General features: G+C 49.9%; 1 protein-coding gene across 1 annotated transcript in view; it reads left to right on the top strand.

Annotated features, from left to right (window-relative positions):
* Positions 1-379: 379 nt before the first annotated feature.
* Positions 380-22,576, top strand: part of Chst8 (carbohydrate sulfotransferase 8) — a 137,650-nt gene continuing 115,453 nt past the window's right edge. Inside the window, exon 1 of the mRNA XM_057762108.1 lies at positions 380-780. The gene's annotated coding sequence lies outside the window, so the exon portion shown is untranslated. The remainder of the gene's footprint in view (positions 781-22,576) is intronic.

The raw sequence follows: 22,576 nt of genomic DNA, 5'->3' as shown, positions 1-22,576 counted from the left end.
GGGTCTAGAGCACACGACCCTGTCTGCTAGCGCCTTTTCTTTTTTCCCCCCAGGTCAGCGTGGGGTTACTCAGTGCCACCACCCGGGCAGTGGAAGCTAAGAAGCTGCGGAGTGGAGCCAAGCGGCAGAATAGAGTCCAGCAATGGGGATCCCCGAGCCCGGCGATGCCCGCTCCAATACCACCCCACCCCCCGCAGCCGCCCGACCGCGCCCAGCGGCATCTCCTTCGGAGCGCGCGGCCACTGGGGCCGCGGGAGCCGCCGATCGAGCGTGGGTGTGGCGCCCGTAAGCTCCCGGGAGGATTGAGAGATCCGGGAAGAGATTTTCCTCTTCTTTACCCCGCCACCGCGATAGCCGCTTTCCACCGTGGGGCGGGGCCCGAACTGGGGGCGGGGCGCCGGGCGGGCGCGGCGCTATTTCCAGCCTCGCCGGAGGCTTCGCTCGCACTTCGCTGGGAGCCTTCCCGGTGCTGGTTCTGGAGCCGGGTCTGGTGGCTCCGTGAGGAGGAGACAGGACCGGGCGGTGGCAGAGACAGGGGACGCAACCAGTGCGGGGGACCCAATAGGAGCACGCCGCCGCAACCTCTCCCGCGCGCTCCGGCCGCCGACTCTACGCCAATCGCCCACTCCCGGCACCTAGGACTACAAGAAGAAAGAGACGCAGCCCGGCCCGGGCGGAGATCCTCCTTGCTTCCCAAGAGCCGCGAGGAGGATTCTCCCGCCGTCAAAAACCTCGCCGGACAGGAGAAACCCGTGGCCTGGAAAGCACCGGCCGCGCCAGGTAAGTGCCTGCGCCCCACATCATCCTGTTTTCTCCTTAAGCCGGCTGCTTACCCTAAGGGATGCCCTCGGGAACCCTTGAATGAACCCGGGACCGCCCTGAGCGCAAATCTCGACGCTCGACATGGATCGGAATCTCAAGCTGCAGGTGCTAGTGGGGCGTGCGGTGCTTGGGTCTGGCGGTACTTTGGGGACCAGCCCCCATGAGCGGGAACTTTAATTAGACTTTCGATCCTTGGTTTTCTTCGCGCCTGGGAACTGCCTTTCTCTCTCTTAGGGCTCTCCCTGAGGATCCTTCATTCCTGCTCCTAGACCTGGATGCTGGGTGCTTGGAGGCAGCTTTGGGCTCTGAGCGGCGAGCGCCCCAGGGTCGGACTGGGACAACCAGGGCGCCGAGGCTTTGACGTGCGCTTGGAGCTGGGACAAAGGGATCAGTTTGGGGCTGGCAAGGAGAAAGGGGAAGTTGTTGGCGACCTTGGCTTCCCACCGGGAGGCGTAAGGTATCTGAGCACTCCATTGCGCATCTCCTCCCCGCAACTCTCTAGGGCCCCGGCCTGTTTTGTGCTTCGGGCGAATGTGCGTGCGTCAGTGATCGCAGGGAGGTGTGTGCATGCGTGTGTCCCGGAGTGCGGGAGTTGGAGCCTCCGGCGGATGGGGGTGGCAGGCGGTGAGATGATCCTCTTCGTGGCGGGACTGAGCCCAGTCTAGCGGTGGCAGCAACTCCAGCTGCTGAGTAGGGGCTGCTTTGCCAACTGCAGCTCTGGCTTCGCGGAAGGCCGGCCTGACCAGGCGAAGGTGCGTTCCCGGGTTTGGGCAGGGCCAGAGGTGGCGCTTGGGCATGCAGTGACCTCTCTCTATTTCTTGCGCAGGACTCCAAACCCTAACTTTACTTGTACATTTTGTCTCCGTGCCCTGCGGCCCTCGCCTGGAGCTGGAACAGTCGGGGGACTGAGTCCTGGGCTGCAGGCATACAGGTCCAATCTTGGAACACTGTCCTGCAGCCATTTCAGCGACTCGGCATCTACCGCGTCGCGTCTCTGAGCCTCCTCCCAGCAGGACCCTAAGCGTGATTGGCTCTAAGGGGAATGGGCTTCTGGAGCTCTCTGTTTCTACGGAAGTAACCAGGCTGCAGGCCAAGTGGGAGACTCCGTTGGTGGCCAAGGACTTAGCTCCAGGTGGTAGGAGTAAAGGGTAAAGGTAGACTAACTCTTTCCCCTACCTCCCTTCTCAATCACAGGCCTGAACTTCCTCCACCAAGTCACTTTTTTGAAGGTTCACATTGACCTTTTACTGGTGGAGAGGGGGCCTTGTCTTAAGTTCCGCCCTAGTGCAACCTTTGACACGCAGCACTCTTTTTAACAAACTTCCCATCACCAGTGTCTCCTGACCCTGAAGCACTGTTGTAAGGTCAATGAGGGAGGGACGGTGGTTCTCATAGAAGTCCCTCTCTTTTGTTTTTTAGGCAGAGTCTCACTGTGTAGCCCAAGCTGGTTTGGAACTCATGGCTTCAACCTGCTGAGTGCTGGGATTACCCGTGTGGGCCATTATGCCCTACAGGACGTTTTCTTTTAATCAAACCACCCCACCACCTGCAGGCAGACAGGGTCCAGGGCCTCTTGAGAGTGGAAACATGTTCCTTGTTATTCAGCCCCGAAAAGACTGAGTCAAAATGGGGGTGATCAATAATCCAGTAGCGTTGAACACAGAAAACCTCAAAGCCTGACCCCGTCCCATCATTTGGTAGAGTCACCATGGGACACATGAATGGCCAACTTATTTATTCATTTACCTGGAATCCAACTTTGTGGGAGTGAATTATGTTCCTGGGGTATTGATTTTTTGCTTTTCTTGTTTTTTTTTAAAGACCCCAAATTTAAAAAGTCAAGGCTGTCTCAAAGCAAGGTCAAGGATTAATTATTTATAGAGAAACATCAATCAGCCGGGGAGGGGGTGTACTCATTTATAAATTCCCTGAGTGGGCAAAATGAAATCTATTTTTCTCTGGCTCCAGCCAGGAAAGGAGAGCTGGCTTGTTTGACGGAGGACGCTGTGTAACTCAGCCTGCTGTTGGAGATGTCTTTTCCATCTTGTAGCTGGAATATCACTTGGGAAATTTTATGCATATTTGCTGTGTTTCCGTAATGAACATTTACTGATTACAGTGTATCAAGGGAATTTGATTTTTTAAACATTTATTCAAATCTCTGTTTATGTAAGCTAATAAGTCTGGGAAAGTTCAGTTAACTACCCCCCCCACCCTCCCCCACCACGGTTGTTGGGCAAGTGTGCTTGGCAGCCTCATCTCAGAATTTATCTTTCATTCATTTACAACGGGGAAAGTCGGATTTCTCTGATTGGAAATACGGTGCTGGCTGCTTCCCTGCACTTTGCTCTGAGTTCGTGCCAGCCGCTGCTTTTTGTGGCTTTGCTGATGGAGGAGAGGTTGGTGCTCAGAGCTGGGATGACTGCTTGGCTGGTGTGTGGGGTCGGAGAAAACTGCTGGGGCCACTGGAGTGCTGAGGGGGCCAGGTGGAAAAGGTGTGGTCACCTGCTCACTTGCCCGCCTCTCACCTACACTGACCTGGAGTCTGACCCCCCGTTTTAACACACCCAGGTCCTCACCACTCTGATTTGTCCATGCACAACAGCTGCAACGGAACAAATTACAGTCAGTAGACAACTGCCCAGCCCCTATGTTAATCAGAAGGTAATGAGTCTTCTAAAAGGAGGTTTATATAATGCTGGCCTGGGGAGGTCAAGACGGCACTGCAGAGGGACAGCCAAAAATAAACTAGATGAGTAAAGACGCTGCGTGCGTGCATATGTGGCATCAGTGTCAGCAGCAGGACACTTGCTGGAGGTGGGCAGCCTTCGTGTGACCCTCTAGTGACCAGACGCTCCTGGGTGCTTTGTCCTTGGAGTCCCTTGCTAGATTTGCCTGACTTCAGAGCAGCTGAGTCCTTCCTTCCCCAGAAAAAGCGGCCCCCAAAGAGAAAAGACTCACTGGCTCCGGTGACCTGGGGACAGCTTCCTGAGCTCAGGTGCAGAACATAGGGAGCCATCGGCTCACTTCTTATTGGCTGAAGGATAAATGACCCTCCGGTCAGTAAATCACTGTGGCAGAGGATGTGACTGACACATCGCTAGTGTAAAGAAACTGTGACTTCTACCCTCTGGAAAACTACCTGTCATTTGTCATCTGTTGTTGCAGACAGGCTCGCCGGGACTTGATCGTGGGTGGTTAGGAAATCAGAGGAGTAGTTATTGCCCTCCGGAAGAAGCCGGGAAGGCTGTGTCCCTGTGGGCCAACAGCCAGTGGCAACCCCGGTCCTGTTCTCAGAGTACCCAAATCTAGGGCTGGGGATGTCAGGTGTAGCTGCCTCCCCAGGCTGGCAGGCTGGGATTTGCATCCTCATTTCCCACCTGGAAGACCCTACCTCTGGGGCACTGATGCTTTGGTGGGGGGACGTCTGGTGATAGTGAGGGTATGGTATCCTTTCCCTGTCAAACCCAGCTGGCTTTGGTGAGTGACATTTATTTGGACTAAACTACGGTTGTCAGCGTTGAAACTTGGAGTCGAATGACTCCTGTGTCACACTCCCAGGGCCAGCCCTCCCGTCACTCTCCTTCATTCTGCCATCAGTGAGTGTTTATTGAGTATGTATTTGATGTCTGTCACTGTGTCAGACCCTGGATACAAGGTGAGCAAAGGCGGTGCAGTCCCTGCCCTTGTGAGACAGTGACGGCTGTCGCTCATCCATCCATTGCACCATTATATACTAGGCAAAGGCATTATTAGAAATAACCAATGCCCATGGCTGTCTAGACTTGAGAAAGGTATGGAGGGGATGTTTGGACCTGCGTCTGCCAAGCAAGTGCTGGGTTGTGACCCCAACAGGAATAGTTAGGTTGTTAGGAGCCCTACAAGCAAGCTAGCGAGCTGACTTAGACTGAGGGTGGAGGCTGGAGAGATGGCTCAGAAGTTAAGAGCACTGGCTGCTTTTCCAGAGGTCCTGAGTTCATGGTGGGAGAACTGAGATGATTCTTCTGCTAAGATCTAAAGGAGTGGCTGGTATGTACCAGGTTGGGGGGGCAGCCTCAGGAAGGAATGGACCACGTTTGTGTGCTGCTGACAGATGCAAGAGAGGCTAGAGGCAGCTGCATTCGAGACCAGGTGCTTATTCAGCTAGCTGCTGTGGGGTAGGGAGACCCATGAGAAGGGAGCTGCAGAGACAGTAGAAATACAGAGCCGCACTTCCAAAGGAACTGGTTTGGGAGGGGACATGGTTGAGATGAGGCTTGTGGGACACAGGTGAGAGCTCGTGGTTCCCTGAGGAAGAGGTCCTCCTGGAGTCTGAGCTCCTGTCGGTTCCAGGACGCAGTGGTCCGATGGCTGGCCGTGCAGCCAGGTCTCTGCAGTACTCCCCAGCCCACCTCTATTGCACCAAACTTGTCTGTTGGGGTATCTGCTGCTGTGAGAAAGCACCAAGTCATGTGGAGAGGACAGGATTTGTCTTACACCTACACGGTACAGTTCGTTATGCGGAGAAGTCTGGACAGGAACTCAAGCAGGAATCTGCAGGCAAGAACTGAAGCGAAGACCCCCTACTTACGGACTCACCCTCTTGACTCAAGGTCAGCTACTTCTCTTATGTCTCCGAGGACCATCTGCACAGGGTGGGCTCCACTCGCAGTGAGCTGGACTCTTCCACATCAACCTTACATATTTATTTATGCATATGAGTGCTCTATCTACGTGTATGCCAGCATAACAGAAGAGGGCATTCGTTCCCATGATAGATGGTTGTGAGCCGCCATCTATATCAAGTTGCTGAGACTTGAACCCAGGTCCTCTGGAAGAGCAGGCAGTGCTCTTAATCACTGAGCCAGTTCTCCAACCCCTCATCAATCATTAATCAAGAGAATGCCCTTAAAAAACAAGCCCGCGGGCCAATCTGATGGAGGCATCCTCTTGATTAAGGTTCCCTCTTCCCAGATGGCTCCAAAAACCAAACCAAACCAAAGCTAATGAACACAGTGGACACCTCTTTGAACTAGCCTCACCCAGGACCCGCCTTCCCCCAGGGGAGTGGAGCAAGGCTTCAGCCACCTGCTCGTCCGCTGGCCCACCTTCCTCTGGAGCTGGTTGCCTGCTACTCCTGCTGTGTTGTATTTACTTAGCTTCCTGGCCTCCCCCGCCCCCCGCCCCATAGTTTCTTCACTTGCCATGTAGTGGATCTACCCTGGCAGTTGGCTGGCATCTGCTCAGAAAGAACTCCTTCGCGCGTCCCTCTGTTCCCTCCCTCCTAATGAACTGTACCTGCTTCTGTCCCTTTGAGGGACACTGCCCAGAGCTGAGGGTTCCCCCACTCCCTCTGAAGTCTACATCTTCCCAGGCTGTCTGTGGCTCAGGGCCCTGGCTTCCACACAGAGAGCATCCCTGTCCCCCAGGCTCCTTCGTCTTCCAGAGCTGGGGTGGGGGAAAGCAGGCCTGTGAGTCACCCGACTTCCTGGTGTGTGCCCATGCTGCTGGCTGCAGGCCCTGAGCTGAGTGGCTGCCGAGCTGCAGGCAACAGCCCAGGTCGCTGTCACCTTGTCCTCACTGTGTCTGGGCCAGAGCCAGATGCTTCCCATCTGGGCCAGCCTTGGAGATGAGAGCGAAGGCAGGGAAGAAGTTCTAGGTGGTATGGTTTTATGCTTTGTGACCCTGGGCCTATCTGAGGCTCTTTGCCTGAGGGTAGGCTGTTCTCCCCTGGCTCTCCGTGCTCTCCGGTGGAGTCCCCTGTGGCTGTCTGCCGCTTGCCCAAGGCTTTCTGTTCAGGCTGGCCCGGCCCTCTTCTGCTGTGGCTGCTAGCTATCGGTGGACCACTGGGCATGCCCATCCATGGGGAGGCGATACAGCAATGTCCCTCTGCCAGCATTCTATACCCTAGGCTCAGGCTGACTCATGCTTAACAGACAAGTCATACCCATCTTGGAAGCCATCTCTTTTTGGGGGGCTGACTCATCTGTCTGGACAAGATTCATCTGCCCAGCCTTGTGAGCACTGAGACCTTCCTCCAGCCTTGTTGGTGGGCAGGGTGGGGTAAGGGAAGGAGGCAGTGTTAGAAGGGAGCATCTCAGCCTCCAAGGTCCCCATACCTAGCCTTGGGGGAACCTGGGCTAACCTACTCAGCCACAGGGCCACAGAGCTTGTACAAATGTTGTTCTTCCCGCTGTGTCAGCCATGAAGAGTTTGGTCTGGAGGAGGTACGCACGGCTCTGCTGACTGGCAGGCCTGGGGCCCTAAACTTTCGGTCTGTCTATACTGGTGGAGTCGTCGTGTGACATAGTATATCTACACCAGCTGAGCCAGTGCCTAATGCGGGCAGTTTCTTGCCGCTGGCTGAATTAGGGTTTGGTGCAGACAGTCTGTCTGTCCTGTGGAGCTGGCGTGTGGTACATGTGGGAGGCGTACACTGGTTGAGTCTTGGAAGTCAGCACTGGAACCCACCATTTAGTCTGTGTCTGCCCCACTCTCCGGGGCCTTTGAACGCAGCTCAGAGAGCTCAGACAGCTTTCTTGGTGACTAGGCTCTGCCCAGGCCCAGGCGTCCCTTCAGACCCCAGCCTGACTTGTCAGCAGCCTTTGTCTTCCAGGGCTCAGGTGGTTAAACCCAGTTTGCAGCGCCGGCGTCTGTCTACACTGTTGGAAACCAGTAGGTGAGGCAGGTAGTCTTTCACACGGGTTGAGCCAGTACATTTGGCAGGTGCTCTCTCTACCGAGGTTGAGCTTCCGTTATGGTACACTGCCTGTGAAACCCAGCTCACGGTGAAGTCTGTCTGTACCACTGTTTGAGTCAGTGTTCAAAGCACTAGCTACTCCTGTTGAGTTCAGCATGAGATCCAAGCGGACTACTATATTTTTTGAGACAGTGGGGCACATGGCCGACCTCAGGCTTGCTGGAGCCAGTGTTCTGGGTTTCTCTGGAAACATCTGCCCACTCCTAGGTGTCTCTCTCCCTCATAAGGATACCTCCCTACCTTGCCTCCAACAAATAATCTGAGTCCAATGTGGGTCCTGTTCCCTAGCGACAGTTCCCATGGCCTTCCTATGTCCGTTACGTCCTTTCAGCAGAGGCTGCGGGCTGTCCGTGGTCAGTGCCACCTCCACCATCCTTCATGGCAGCCACTCACATGTCTTCATCTTTGGAAAGTCATTTTGTGTGGATTACTGACTTGGTGTGCGTAGTAAATTGAGTTTCCCCTGCTTGGGTCGGACTCGCTGTTTTCTGCTGAGATTTGGGGTCTCGTGAGGTTTGGCTTCATCGGCAAATCTAATTTCACGACCATTCATCCTGTGAAAGCGCACTCTGGCTGTGATTTAGCTCGTCTCCATCTCCTTTTCCATTAATTAAAATGTCAACAGACAACCATGACAACCACATACACCCCTCACTCCGCCCCAGGGGGCCACCTCCAGGTTGTAACTGAAGCTGGTGCACAGAGTCAAACTGGTTCGAATCTTAGCTTTTTGCCCCTTAGTCATTGTGTGGGCTTGGGATTTGATTTCTTCATCTATAAAATGGGAATAATGAGAGCTCCCACCTCTCCCCTTCCATGCCTCTTCGAGGTGAGTCTAGCAGCTTCCAGCAAGGCGACAGCTGCTGTTGTTACTGTCCTTCCTTTGGTCTCTTAGCCTAACACGTTGGTCAGGGATCTAAACTGACAAAGTGAGAAAGGTTTGGGGTGGGGCAAGCGGCTCCTCTGCCAAGGCCACCTCAAGTCTTTGTTTGAGAGGATTTGTGTGTGTGTGTTTTGTGTGTAAAAGAGCATGGGATTTCTTGGAGCTGCTGTTGCAGGCAGTCGTGAGCTGCCTGTGTGGGTGCTCGGAACTGAATCTGGGTCTTCTGCACGAGCAGCCGGCACTCTCAACTGCCCAGCTGTCTCCATGCCCAAATCCTCTGAAAACGGTTTCCCGATGATATAGTATAATATAGTGATATGCTTCACAAGTGCACTTGAAAAGCTTTTATTCCACTTACAGCAAAGCATACACAAAAGTGAGTGGGGCGTGTGTGAGCCATGTATCGACTGTCTGAGAGCCGCTCAGGCCCGTGTTTCCCAGCACCAGAGCAGGCATCAGAATACGGCTAACATACACTCCAGAGATCCCTTTTCCTGTTCCAGCCACCCCCCTTCATGTTACTAATGCCATAGGTTTGTTTTCCTTGCTCTTGAATCTGAGAGATACGGAATTACAGCCTACGTGCCTGTGTGACTGGGTCAGCATCGTGTTTGAGGGATACATCTGCCCTGTGTATCACTGTTGGTTTTTCATCCTGATTATTCTCCAGGGCTCCCATGCGGTTTGCATGTGTGTCCACCAGAGGCCCATGTTTGGAAGGCTTTGTCCCTAAGGTGCTATTAATTGGGAAGTATTGCAAACCATGAAGAGGTGCAGTATTTTGGGAAAACTTTAGGTCATCATTCAGGGCGTGCCCGAAAGGGGATTGTGGAATCATACAATGGTCTTTCTTTTTTTCTTGTTGCTTCTTGAATTCATGAGGTGCTCCATCGTTGTCATTTGGCACTCTCATCAGAACCCCAAAGCATTTGGGACCTCCTAATCATGTACTGGAAACTCTAGGCCCATAAGCTAACCCCCCTTTTTCTTTTTACACAGCAGTTCCCTCATCTGTTTCGCTGTGGCAACAAGGAGCTGACTTGTGTGCACACACTCTAACCTATTTACCCATTCTCCTGTTGGTTGACATTTAGGTTGCTCCGAGGCTTTTGACCGTGACAAACCATGTTGCACATGTTTCTGCATGTGTTCCTTGGGTTCATATAAACATTTCTGAGAAGCAAGAACTTAGAGTCTCTAGGTTAGGGGAACGCAACTTTTATGGGAGCTGCAAACAGATTTATGCATGCAGGTGCATACCTGTAATTCCCATACGTGAGAAGCTAAGGCCAGAGGATCATGAACTCAAGACCAGCCCAACCTTCCTATCGAGATCCTGTGTGCGTATATGAATGTGTGCATGTGTGTGTGTTGGGGTGGGGGTAGGATGCACCGCCTTGGTCTCCTCAACAGTTATGTGTAAGGGTTCTGGTCATTCCACGTTCTTTCCAAATCTGTGTGGTTGGCTTTTGTCATTTTAGCCATCCTGTGACTATGTAGAGCTATCACACTGTGTTTTTAATTTGATTTCTCAGATGACTAATAGAGTTTCTTTTTTGCCCAGGATATTTTGAACCTGAAAACATTCTTCAATATCTTAAAATTCACTTCCACCCCCAGATGATAGGATTCTGAAGTGTCTCTATAGGTGTGTATAGTTCCTTTCCGGGGGAAGTTTGAATCTGCTCTTCTAGAAGGCAGGAGATGGAGTAGTCTGGCACTTCTGTGTGAGGGTGGGAACCGCAACTGTCACTATGAACTTTGAGTCTGCCCTGTGCGAATCACGTTCACTGCTGTCTCAGTGTCCAAGACTATCCAAGTACAAATCAAGGCACCGTGAAAGTCCAATGACTGAAAGCCCATGTGATGAAGAGCAACTCATTGGTCCTTTTAGCCCCTCCTACCTATGTGACCCGACAGGGCTTTTTCAGTATACTGAGCTGCCCTGGTAAGGGCTCTAGAAGTTGGGTTCTCAGTCCCTAAAGGCCATTCTGTACTGGGAATCTGTTCCCTCTAAGTGGCCTTTCCTCTCCAAAGTCAGCTATGATGGAGCAGCAGACATGCAGCTATAGTGGAGCAGCAGACATGCAGCTGTAGTGGAGCAGCAGACATGCAGCTGTAGTGGAGCAGCAGACATGCAGCTATGAGGGAGCAGCAGACATGCAGCTATGGTGGAGCAGTACACATGCAGCTATGGTGGAGCAGCACACATGCAGCTATGAGGGAGCAGCACACATGCAGCTATCATGGAACAGCTATGAGGGAGCAGCACACATGCTTACCCAGGGCTATAAGCACCGGCCGTTAAAAAGCATCATCCCTTAGTTGAGCCTGGTGCATGGTCCTGTAATCCCAGCCATTCCAGAAGCGGAAGCAGGAGGATCACAAGTTCATGACCTACTTGGGCTACAGAGTGAGTTCAAAGCCAGCTTGGGGAAGATCCTATCTCAAAAGAAAAGGTCTGGGAATATAACCCAGTGGTAGAGGCAGGAGGTAATTTCCCTTGCCTAGAATCTAGCAGTGAGGGACTCAGTGGTAGAGCACTTGTCTAGCATGTGTTAGGTTCCATTCCTTAGGTGCCTTCCTCTCCATCCTCGATGGGTGTACCTGCTGTTGGATCCCTTTGCAGGCGTCTGGAAGTCCTTCTGCCCCATCAAAAGCACTGTTTCTTTCATGTGTCATAGGCTCCTTGGCTTTTAACGCTAGCTTTCCGTAGCTGTCCTGTTTTCCATCCGAGTGGAAGCAGAACTAATAAAACCATCTCAACGGATCCTGCCATCGCTTGACCATAACAATACCTTCTGCCTTTGGCTGCATCTGGCCCATTTCCTTCCAATCAAACAGAAGTCTTTGGAAAGCTATGTGGTTGGGCAATGAGAACCCCGAGTCAGAGTCCTTGGAATGAATGAGCCGTTCTTCATGCTCTTGTTATCCTTTGGGAAGGGAGTGGACCCACATTCAACTGGGGTGTGACAAGCACAGAGTGATGGGGTGTCTAAGGTTTGACAAAGTGGGTAAAGGATTCTAGCTGGGGCAGCTGGACTGACCCTCAAGATAGAGAGCCCACACCTCCCCCATGAATCAGTGTGAGCAACCCCCGCCTACCCAGTATCAGCAATGAGAAGTTCACAGGACAAATACACTGGGTGCCCAAGGGATGCAAATGCGTAAGATTCAGTAGAGAATTCTAGAAGGCTTTCTGGAAGAAGCCAACTTGAGACCGCTTACCTCCAAGGCCAAGAGTGAGAACTCTCTATCTTGGTATTGGGAGAAATTCTCTCCAAGGTTTGGGATCACAGGGCACACGGTCTGTGTGAACCAAATACAAGTCACTTTAAAATAGGACAACAAATGACTCCGTGACACACACATTGTTTGTGTGATGTGTAGGCGGGTGTGTGAAGATGGAAGAGCTAAAAGTGGTTTGCGAAAACAACACCTTTTTTCCCCTTTGGTACGATGGCAGATTAGAGAGGTTTATGGTCTTCTGTGAAAACTAATATGAAAGGTTTATCAATGTTTAAAAAAAAAAGCCTGACGTTTTTTGCAAAATTGATTTGAAGACTTGGCAGATTTGAGGAATCATTCAGTAACATTTTTACGGGTCGATGCTAATTTGATTCTGCCGACCAGCGCGACGCGCCAATTTACTGCCAGACCAGCATTAAGCACGGACCTTCCGTGCGAGTTTTATAGGCGGACAGATCATAAAGATGTGTGCTTGACAAGTATTCTGCCTCTCTTAGGATGTAGAGTATGAAGTGTTTATCAAAAACCACCTAAATCGACCCTGCTTGGGACTCGTAAACAACCTGGGGACTTGAGCCTCATACTTCATTCAGTATTTCATGTCTCCCCACTCCAGATCCTGGTATGTGTGTACCGGCCTTTGTCTCCAAAAGCCACCTCCAGACACATGACAAACTCTGGGGGAGGGGGAGTCCGAGGTTCTGAAGGATGGCTTTGGAAACGGTCCTGCGCATAACCACCCATGATCACGCTTATGCTTAGGGCCCTCAGTGCAGCCTCTCTCAGGGGGCTGAAATGTCCCCTTCTTAAACAGCTCCCCGACTCCAAAGGTTCTCTGGAAGAAGTCAAAGGTTACTAGGTGTGGTGGCACAAGCCTGCAATCCTCGCATTTGATATGCTGAGGCAGGAGGATTGCTAGTCTGATGCTAGCCTGGTCTACCTTGTGAGACACTGTTTTTTTTTTGTTTGTTTGTTTTTTTTTTTTTTTTTTTTTTTTTTAGAAGAAAAGAGAGAGAGCAGAGGCTGCACCTGAAATAAACCTTTGGCCCCAAGGACATACATTTTTGCTTTTATTTTTATTTCCTGGGCTTCCCTGTGATGGATTATGGTCGCACCCCTCTCTTTGCAACTGTTTGAGCCTCACCACAGAAGCTCTCTGGAGTTCTGCACATCACACCAGAAAAGTGTTTAACAGTAAAAATGATCAAAACTGCCCTTCTTTAATCTCAAACTCCAGAGACAGATAGGTGGAATGTTTGGGCCAGCCTGGTCTACATCGCAAGTTCCAGACCAGTCAAGATATGTTGAGAGACCTGTCTTACCAAAAATCTCAATTGACCAACAAAACAAAACAGAACAGACCTGTGTTTTACCGGTAAAAACCACTGTTATGATTTCCCACAAATATGTCGCCATGGACACTTAATCTTTCTTCCCTCATCCCACACACACATTCAGGAGTATTTGCCGGCCCCAGTGCTAACTGCCCTTAGCTTAAATGAAGATTGCTGGAGGACGAGGAACATATAGACCTCCGTCAGCGCAAAGCCTCCTGGGCCTCTGGCAGGGAAAATCTGATCTTGGGCAAATGTCAAGGTGTCTTTTTGAAATCTGTGTTATGGTATCAGCTCATTGTGGGCATAGGACTTCATCTGGATTTCATAAATATTGTATGGGACTCTCTCATTGCCACCTTGGTGAGCCTGAGAACATAACAGCATCCCCCCTCTTTCTACACACCACATGCCCGCACACACACAAACACATGCGCGCGCGCACGCACACACATGCATGCACGCTAACACACACACACACACACGAGAGAGACAGAGAGAGAGACAGAGAGAGAGACAGAGAGAGAGATTCCCCATCGCCACTGCAATCTATTGCTGAGTTGTCATGAAAAGCCAATTGGTGATATTTCAATCACAACATCCCTGTAACAAATTCCATTCAAATTCCTCGGGAAGAGAGTTAAGGCTTCATCCTACCGCTGGGAGAATGACACGCTAAATGTAGCTTTCTGGGGCCCTGGCAGCCGTCCAGGGCTTTGTAATTTATACTTCTCCTTCCTGGTTCTCCGAGTGACCTTGGAACCTCTGTGCTGCTAGATTTCTTAGGTTCACGAAGGATGGGGAGCAGGGGAGGGGGGCACAATGGGGGACACACGACACGGTACTGGGGGGCGCTTGCCACCCACCCCCCAAGTGAGCCCTCCCAGGCCCACCCATCCTGTGGGAGTTCAGAGAAAGGATGACAAGACACCCCCCGCACCCCAAAGCTTGTGGCTGGTGATGGGAAGATTGTTTGTGGCTGCTGACCTTTCTGCTAAAATTGATGTCAGCTGTGAAACAGTCAAACGTGGCGCCGAAAGGTGGCTTGCAGGTGACAGGAGTCTCTCTCCTAGCCCCAGCAGCCCGCAGGTAATTCTGGAAGAGTAAGCTGCGGGGGAGGGGCGGTGGGCAATTACACTCAGCAGCTATTTTTGGTTGAGGAATAAACAAAGTGACCCCGGACTGCTGCCAGTACAGAATCTAGCATGGGAGTGGCGTGTAAGAAAGATTAATGTACAATTAAAACCCGTGTATGGGTAAATTACAGGGCGACAGCTATCTAATGCAAACACTGCAACCGTGTAATTAAGAGGAGTTACAGGCTCCCCAGGATCCGTTTGCTGGGGGAAGTGCTGGGGACCTGCCTGAGGTGTGCTTGGGTGGCGTCCTGGCGCACACCTGCACGTGGCACAGCATGGGGACTCCGTGGAGGCGGCAGGAGGGGGCAGTCTGGGGCATATAAGGAATTAGCCCGCCCCTCTGGTCTCCAAGCTTCTAGCTTTCTCCAAGCTGCTCTGACTGCTGTCTCCCTCTTCACCTTTGCCTCCAAGGCAGTGCGAGAACCCCTGAATATCTTTTCTGAAACTGTTTTTAATTCCTCCTGCTTTGTCAGCTTTTTAAGAGATATGTTATATTATGTGGAAATTGGATGCTAACAAGATTTGTATGAATAAATTAGACTCTTAACTTTTTATGTTATTACAAAATTGAAATGGACTCTAATGACAGTCAGAATTAATGTTCTGTTTCAAATAAATGCTGGGATGTGACTGGGTTTCCAGTGCAGTCCTCCATAGCCCATCCTACGTGGCCTTGCCTAGGAAGCCACCTCTGTCCTCCTCCCAGAGGGGTGGCCCTCTTGCGGTTCCCTACGGAATTCCCTGCCCATCCAGTGGTTGGGACCATCTTATATTCTGTTTAGGTCATTAGGTACCGGGGGTTGCTGGGAATAGCTGCTAGTGAGGTTCCCAATGGCATCCGTAGGGAGAATTTTCCTGGGCCTTGGGTCTTAGCCTCACCCGTATGCAGTGACTGGCTTTGAAGGCAGATGCCCTCCATTGAGACGACCCTTCCAGCCACCAGTCGTAAAGTCTTGAATCAGCCGTCTTCTGTCTGGAGCCTTCTCCCCAAGGCCCTCAATGGTCTTTGAGCTATATCTTAAAGTTTCCAGGAAACCCAACCTTCACCCTGGGCATGTTGAGATTTCTCTTTCCTTAGTCCTCCTTGGCTGAGGTCAGCATCCCCAAGGACCTGTCAGTGACTGTGGTGTCACTGTGATGAGTCACCTGACATGGACAGAGGGAGAAAACAATTGTCTCATGATGGAGTCCATGCTCACCTGACCCAATGGGTTAGACAGAACACCATCCCAGTAGTGAGGACGCTTCATGGAGCGGAAGTGGGGCAGGGTCAGGGCAAGATATAGCCCCTAAGTCTATACTCCAGGAGTCCTGGGAGATGGCTCAATGGGTAAAGTTCTTGTTCAGGCCTAAGGACCTGAGTTCAAATCCTAGCATCCAGGTCGAAGAGCTGACCTATGACCCCACTGTCGGTAGGGGATGGGAAACAGGTAGGCCAAAGGGACTTGCTGGTGAGCCAGTCTAACTGACTTGGTGGTCTCTAGGTTAAGCCAGAGACCTTGGCTCAAAAAATAAGGTGGAGAGATCGGGAAATGTCATAGTGGATAAAACACCTCCTCTGTAAATGTGAGGACTAGAATTCAGATTCCAGAACCCACATAAAACCCAGACACACACAGTGACCACCACACACACACACACACACACACACGTAGTGTGTTTGGATGAGTAGCAGTGGTTTGAATGAGAAATGCCTCCTATAGTGTTGGGTGTTTGAACCCTTGGTCCTCAGTTGGTGGTGCCGTTTGTGAAGGGTAAGGAAATGTGGCCTCATTGGAGGAAGTCCACCAGGGAGGCAGGATTTGAGAGTAGAAAGCCTCACCTACTTCCAGCTGGTTTGCTCAGCTTCCTGCTTCTGCTGCCATGCCTGTGGATTCAGCCACGACAGACTCTCATCCTTCTGGAATCATAAGCCAAACCAAACCCTTTCTTCTCTAAGTTGCTTTTGGTCGTGGCATTGTCTCATAGCAACAGGAAAGTAGCTAAAATGGATGATGGGCAATAAAGTATGATATCCAGGGTCAGCTTCGGGCCTCCATACACACACAGATGAGTGAGCATACCCCTACACATATGTTCTCTCTCTCTCTCTCTCTCTCTCTCTCTCTCTCTCTCTCTCTCACACACACACACACACACACACACAGATACACTCCAGTGACCTGTTTGTTACAGCTGCGTCCCATCTTTTCCCTTTCATCACCTTCTCAATAATGCCATCATATTATAAACCCAATATGAGACTATCCATTGATTAGGTCAGCACCCTCATTATCTATTGTCTCTGAAAATGCCATTGCAGACAGTTCAAAGATGGGCTTTGCTAATTGGCTAGGTACTTCTTTTTTTTTTAATTTATTTTATTTTATTTTTTGGCTAGGTGTTTTTTAACATGGTCGAGTCAACCGTTAAGATGAGCTATCGGTCCAGGATGTTGTTCTGCTCTGGGTCCCCTCTTTAGCTCAGTTCTGCTGTTCAGGAGCTGACAGGCTCTGGGGCTCAGTTCCGGTTCCTCCTGCACAGGATTTGAGTCATGGCAGAGCCGCAGAGCTCCCACCCGTCTAAGATGCCACAGCACAGCTGGGAGTGGGTCAGGCCCCTGGATCTGAGAAAGGAAGGGGAGTCGGGATTTTTCTGCAGAGGGGCAGGTCTGAGGGTTTGGCGGTGGCGTCAGTCGGCTCTGTTTCCCACAGCTGAGGAGGAGGGGATGGAGGGGGGCTCCTGGCAAGGTGGGGAGAAGGGGCATGGGCAGCTCAGGTACTCGGAAGGAAGCTGGGACATCTCTAGTAGAATACTCAGCCCAGGGTGGGAGTGGTTAGCACAGGGCAGTTCAGCTGCCAATCAAAACGGATGCCGAACCAGGGTAGGCAGGTATTCGAACACTTAATATACAGAATGGGTGGGGGTGAAGCTCAGTGGTAGATCTCTCTTGCCTAGTGGGCCAGCTGCTCTGGATTCAACCCCAAGGACTACCTACGATAAAACAATAAAAGAAATGGGCTGGAGAGATGGCTCAGAGGTTAAGAGCACTCGCTGCTCTTCCAAAGGTCCTGAGTTCAATTCCCAGTAACCACATGGTGACTCACAACCATCTATAATCAGATCTGGTAACTTCTTCTGGCCTGCAGGGATACATGCAGGCAGAACACTGTATGCATAATAAATAAATAATTTTAAAAAAAAAGAACGTGTAGTTTCTGTGTGTGTGTGTCTGTGTTTGGGTGCATGTGTGCACATGTGGGTGCGTGCACATGTGTGTGAAGGCCAGAAACTGACACTATTGTCTTCCACTGCTCTTACCTTTTGAGACAGGGTGTCTGGCGGAACCCTGATTCAGGTAGACAGGCTGATCAGTGAGCCCGCAAGGATCCTCCTGTCTTTGCCTCCCCATTGATGTGACTACGGACTTGCACTTCCACTTTGCCTGTTTGGGTTTTTTTTTCTTTTTTTTTTAACATGGGTGTTGAGGACCACACTCAAGTCCTCCCACGTTTGTAGCAAGCGCTTGACCCGCTGTGCCAAATTCTCAGCCTCTAATTTTGTTTGCTTTTGAGGAGGCATTTTGTCATCCAGCTCAGGCTCGTCTCAAATGTGTGATCCTCCTGCCTCCACCTCCCAAGTGCTGGGATTACAGGTGTGCCACCACCATCAGACTAGAATAAGATTTCTGTGCATTTCCTGTCTGTGAGAAGACGGATCTGGAGATGGATAACCACTGAGTTTGTCGAGGGAGATAACACTCCCTACCCAAAGTCAAGGGCCTGACATCTCATGTCTGGACAGAACAGCAGAAAGGGACCATAATGGCTAAAACTCCATGCCATGGCTCAGCTGCTCAGCTCAGCACCTCTGGCCTGTGCCCTAGGAGAGGCTGATGAAGTCTTCAGTGTCCAGGCGTTTGGCCAGGTGGGCTACTAGTTAGGCTCCAATCCGTGGCAACCCCAGTTTTCCAGGTGGACCCTTCCTCCCTGGGCTCAGGATGAGTGTGGAGCAGAAGGGATCTGCCAGAACCCTCTAGCCCACTTCATAGGAGCCCCAATCTGCACCCCATCCCCACCTTCACAGGAGTGAAAAGGTTGCTTCTAGTGAGAGTGGCGGATGGGCTTTGCACCCGTGGAGAGCTAGAGAGAGACAAAGTCTTTGCACCCAGCGCCTGTGTTCGCATATATTGTTACGGAGAGAGGGTCTCCTCTATCACTTTATATTTATAAATGCATAAGTCACATTCATTTTATAAAAATGCAATAATCTTTATGCCTACCGCACATAACCTGCTTAATCACTTTATATATCACCAACACCTTTCTCTGGTAATGGATCTGTTTCTATTCCGTTTTTGACATCTGCACTGCGTTCCTTTGCATGAATTTATCATAATTTATATACCCAGTTCCCTGTTGGACATTTTGGTGGTTTTCATTTTTGTTTTTCAATTTTAGAGAACGTTGAAGTGAGTGTTCTTTGCCGTATACCTTGGTGTCGTTACAGAATAGATTTCTGGTGATGGAGGGCGCCTCCTCGAAGGGTGGGCATGGTTTTAAGACTTGTAACAGTTCCCGACAGATTGCTTTCCAGAAAGACCCAGCGGTGCGTGAGTGTGCCTATTTGTTCTCGTAATTGCGCTGGCCCAGGGAATCTTTGCTTTTCTAAAATCCTTGTCAATTTGATAGGTTAAAGAGGGCCATAATTATTGCTTTTTAAAAGCATAACTTTTGGGGTCAGGGAGATGGTTCAGTGGTTAAAGCACTTGCCACACAATTGTGAGGACCTGAGTTCAGATCCCTAGATCGCAGGAAATGCCAGGTGAGCGTGGAGGCCTGCCTGCAATTCCAGTCTCAGTCGGTGGAGGCTGGGGATCCCTGGGGCAAGCTTGCCAGTAAGGCTACCACGCATGCAAACCCTGGGTCTCACAAGGGACACTGCCTCAATGAATAAGGTGGAAGAGTGATGAAGGGTGATTCTGGACGTCATCCTCAGGCATGTGCACCTCCAAATACACAGACAGACAGACGGACAGACGGACAGAAAGACAGACAGACAGAGTACATATATGAAAATGGAAAAGGGAAAACAAATTTTTATATTAAAATTTATTTTAATTTTATATGTGTGAAAGTTTACCTGCATGTATATGGGCACCACATGTGTGTAGTACCTTTGGAAGACAGAAGAGGGCAGTGTATCTCCTGTACTGGAGTTACGGCTGTTCTGAGCCGTTCAATGCAGACACTGGGGACCAAACTCAAGTCCTCTGGAAGAGCAGGAAGTGCTCTTAACCTCTGAGCCCCCTCTCCACCCCCAAATCCACTGTTTTAGTTATTGTGTCTTAAGAATACTTTCTTAAAATCTTGGAGGCAAGTTTTATCTTGTTCTTTATGGGATGACACATTTGATTTTCAAAGTCTTTTGGAAATATGCATTCCAGTTTCATATAATATCCAACAGAGATTTATGGTGAGTTGTGTTTTATTTTTAGATGAACGAAGGATGAATTCACAAACATACAGGCCTCCAAATAGACTTATCATGTTGAGTTTTCTGATCTATCTGGGTATTCAACAGATATTTATTGAGAATCAACTGTGTATGTTGCTGTCCTAGGCAACAAGGGCACACATATCAGAAAATAAATCCCAGGGACATCTCAGCCTCTGTGGACCATAGTCTAGCAGGAGAAGAAGAACTTAGACAAGTTGCAGGAGAACATTAATCCCCCGCCCCCGAGGACTTTGCTCCTCAGACTAACCACTTCCCACTAAACACACCTCATTTATTATTATTATTATTATTATTATTATTATTATCTTGGTTTTTTGAGACGGAGTCTCTCTGTGTAGCCTTGGCTGTTCTGGAACTAGCTCTGCAGACCAGGCTGGCCTTGAACTCAGAGCCCCATCTGCCTCTGCCTTCCAGATCCTAGGATTAAAGGTGTGCACCACCGCCACCCAGCTTAAACCCACCTTTTAAAGCTTCCTCAGAGCTTCTGTCGTGTCTCATTTGGCATACTAGGGTTCAAGCTTCTAACCCTAGTATGCCAAACTTCGGGGGTATGTACTAAAACTTTACCCAAAGGATAACACAACCCCGCTTAGGTCTTTGATCCACCTTCTCCCCTCTCCTTTATCCTACATGACTGTTCAAAGCCACTACCATGTTCCCACACTATGTAACTTACTGGTGGTCCACAAGGAAGTCATCAGTGAGATGGGAAGTTACCAGCCCTGATGGGTCCCAGAGTACTTGCCTTTCATCTCTAGCTAAGCTCAACTTCCTCAGCATCTCACAGAGACCCCAAATCTCCTCCCCTTAGGGACCAAGCATTTAAAGCGTGAACCTGCTGGTGACATTTCATATTTAAGTTACAATAAGAAGGAACCTGACTTTCCCTCAGGGACGTGGAAAGCGTCTTCAGGAATTTAAATGGAGAAGGACTATTATTGAGACTTAGTCTGATGGGTCTGTTCGTTAACAGCTGCCGTGATGAGGAGCCATGAGCGCTGTCTCAATAGGAGAGGATGGGCTACACCAGCATGGTGGCAGAGTGGGCATTTCCTGATGGAAAGTGAGGAATGAAAAGTTTAGGGTCTGTGAGTCTACTTGGGGTAGGGAGGCCAGCAAAGGAAACAGCCAAGAGAGGGCTTTGGACAAGAAGTTTGGGCAACCATGTCTACTCTTTGAGAGGTCCAGTACATCTCCAACTATATATCTGGGTGACTTGATGAACCTGGAATTACAGAGAGAAGGTAAAGCTGGAGACAGAAAGCTCAGGCACCATTCACTCGAAGATGGTTGATAAAGCCCCAGACAGATGAAGGTCAGCCTAGGGCGGAATGTAGACAGAAGAGATCAGTAACAACCAGAATGCTTCCACATGAAGCAGTCCGAGCAGCGAGGAGGAACTGAAGCAGAGAGGTAAGAAGTGACCTGCTAAGCAAGAAGAAACCAGAAGAGTAGCGTGTCCTGGAACCCCAGGGAAGGAAGTTCATTGTGATGGCTCCCTATGTCAAAGGCTAGTGGCAGGAAGTATAAGATGAAGGCCAATGGGCTGGAGATGCGGCTCAGTGGTGAAGCGCACTGGCTGCTCTTCCAGAGGACCTGAGTTTTGTTCCCATCATCCCACATGGGTGGCTGACAATGTCCTGTAACTCCAGCTCCAGAGGATCCAGAACCCTCTTGTGGCCTTTATGGGACTGCCCTCGGGTGTGCGTTTGTGGGAGCATGCGCGCACGCGCGCGCACGCGCACACACACAAGCACATGCACACATACGCACGCACGCGCGCACACACACATATATTTAGAAGATGAGGACCAAGAATTGAGCAAGCGTGGGCTTGGTGGGGTGGTGGGAGGAAGTGTCTAATTTAGTGGTAGGAGGGCATGAGGGGAGAGAAGCCAAAGCTTGTGTGACTGAGGTATTTAGAAAGTGAAGCGAAGGAATGCAGTGGCAGTGGCGGGAAGAGGGGCTGAGGCTTGTCTACGTCTCGGATAGAAGTCGCTCCGTCGATACCTGGTTCTACATCTAGGTTCTGCATATAAGAGACAATTTGCAGCATTTGTCTTACCAAGCGAGTGTGGCTTATTTCACTTAACATGATTTCCAGTTCCCATCCAGTTTTCTGCGAATGTCAGGATTTTGGTTTTCCAAATTTTCATAAAATTCCATTGTGTGCATATGTCATATTCTCTGTTGATGGACATCCAGGCTGGTTCCTCTTCCTGGCTATTGTGAAGAGCTCAGCTATGACACGGATATGCAAGCCTGTCTGTGATTACATTGATTAAAGGCCTTTGGGTAAATACTCAAGAGTGACAAGATTGGATTGTAAGTTAGTCTATGTGGGATGATACTTTTAAACTTAAAATAATAGCTTATATTACTAATTTTATAGATAACCAAGGGACACCCCCTACACATATGTCTTTAGTCTCTCTGTAGAAATCAACATGATCTTCTCTTTTGATCTATTGGTGCAATAAATTGTATTAATAGCTATTTTAATATTGAACCATTCTGCAATGCACTTCTGAATTAAATTGTAATTGGCTGGTGTACATCACTGCTGTGCTGTATTTCCTGTTCAATAACCATAAGGTTTATAATCTCCTTGTGATTCCTTCTCTTATGAATTATTTAGAATCTTAAACATTTCAAGGACATTTTCTCTTTTCTGCTTTTTAAAAAAATCAATTCCCAGTTTTGTTGTGCTGTACCGAGAGGTTGTGGCTTGTTTGATATTGATTATTTAATTTTAGTTGAGAATTGCTTTGTGTTTTGGCTAGGGTGTGGTCATTGTTGTTTCTTATGCTTGAAACAATGTGTACCTTTAATTATCAAGTGCAGAATTCCATGTGTATCCATCCATATACATTCTCTAACTTGGTCATGTTATGGTCATCTTCTTATAGTA

Source organism: Chionomys nivalis, chromosome 2 (assembly GCF_950005125.1).
Source record: "Chionomys nivalis chromosome 2, mChiNiv1.1, whole genome shotgun sequence".
NCBI classification, from domain to species: Eukaryota; Metazoa; Chordata; class Mammalia; order Rodentia; family Cricetidae; genus Chionomys; species Chionomys nivalis.
The sequence above is the reverse complement of the archived record's forward strand: the minus strand, read 5'-3'. Positions and strand labels throughout refer to the sequence as shown.